This window comes from Arachis duranensis, chromosome 8, assembly GCF_000817695.3.
Source record: "Arachis duranensis cultivar V14167 chromosome 8, aradu.V14167.gnm2.J7QH, whole genome shotgun sequence".
NCBI lineage: Eukaryota > Viridiplantae > Streptophyta > Magnoliopsida > Fabales > Fabaceae > Arachis > Arachis duranensis.
Window position 1 is genome coordinate 26,637,014 of NC_029779.3, and position 1,753 is coordinate 26,638,766.

Genomic DNA, 1,753 nt, shown 5'->3' on the forward strand with positions numbered 1-1,753 from the left:
TATGCTCAGAGTAATGTTGGAACCTCCCAACACCAAACTTAGAGTTTGAATGTGGGGGTTCAACACCAAACTTAGAAGTTGGTTGTGGCCTCCCAACACCAAACTTAGAGTTTGACTGTGGGGGCTCTGTTTGGCTCTGTTTTGAGAGAAGCTCTTCATGCTTCCTCTCCATGGTTACAGAGAGATATCCTTGAGCCTTAAACACAAGGATTTCTTCATTCACTTGAATGATCAATTCTCCTCTGTCAACATCAATCACAGCCTTTGCTGTGGCTAGGAAGGGTCTGCCAAGGATGATGGATTTATCCATGCACTTCCCAGTCTCCAGGACTATGAAATCAGCAGGGATGTAATGGTCTTCAACTTTTACCAGAACATCCTCTACAAGTCCAAAAGCTTGTTTTCTTGAATTGTCTGCCATCTCTAGTGAGATTTTTGCAGCTTGCACCTCAAAGATCCCTAGCTTCTCCATTACAGAGAGGGGCATGAGATTTATGCTTGACCCTAGGTCACACAGAGCCTTCTTGAAGGTCATGGTGCCTACTGTACAAGGTATTGAGAACTTTCCAGGGTCCTATCTCTTTTGAGGTAATCTCTGCCTAGTCAAGTTATCCAGCTCTTTGGTGAGCAAAGGGGGTTCATCCTCCCAAGTCTCATTACCAAATAACTTGTCATTTAGCTTCATGATTGCTCTAAGGTACTTGGCAACTTGCTCTTCAGTGACATCTTCATCCTCTTCAGAGGAAGAATACTCATCAGAGCTCATGAATGGTAGAAGTAAATTCAATGGAATCTCTATGGTCTCAGTGTGAGCCTCAGATTCCCATGGTTCCTCATTAGGGAACTCATTGGAGGCCAGTGAACGTCCATTGAGGCCTTCCTTAGTGGTGCTCACTGCTTCTTTCTCCTCTCCAAATTTGGACATGTAGGTCATGTTAATGGCCTTGCACTCTCCTTTTGAATTCTCTTCTGTATTGCTTGGAAGAGTGCTAGGAGGGAGTTCAGTAATTTTCTTACTCAGCTGACCCACTTGTGCCTCCAAATTTCTAATGGAGGACCTTGTTTCAGTCATAAAACTTTGAGTGGTTTTGATTAGATCAGAGACTATGGTTGCTAAGTCAGAGTGGCTCTGCTTAGAATTCTCTGTCTGTTGCTGAGAAGATGATGGAAAAGGCTTGCCATTGCTAAACCTGTTTCTTCCACTATTATTGTTGTTGAAACCTTGTTGAGGTCTCTGTTGATCCTTCCATGAGAGATTTGGATGATTTCTCCATAAAGGATTATAGGTGTTTCCATAGGGTTCTCCCATGTAATTCATCTCTTCCATTGAAGGGTTCTCATAAGCTTCTTCTTCAGATGAAGTGTCCTTATTACTGCCTGGTGCAGCTTGCATTCCAGACAGATTTTGAGAAATCATATTGACTTGCTGAGTCAATATTTTGTTCTGAGCCAATATGGCATTCAGAGTATCAATCTCAAGAACTACTTTCTTCTGATTCGTCCCATTGTTCACAGGGTTCCTTTCAGAAGTGTACATGAATTGGTTATTTGCAACCATTTCAATCAGTTCTTGAGCTTCTGCAGGTGTCTTCTTCAGATGAAGAGAGCCTCCAGTAGAACTATCCAATGACATCTTGGACAGTTTAGACAGACCATCATAGAAGATACCTATGATGCTCCATTCAGAAAGCATGTCAGAAGGGCACTTTCTAATCAATTGTTTGTATCTTTCCCAAGCTTCATAGAGGGATTC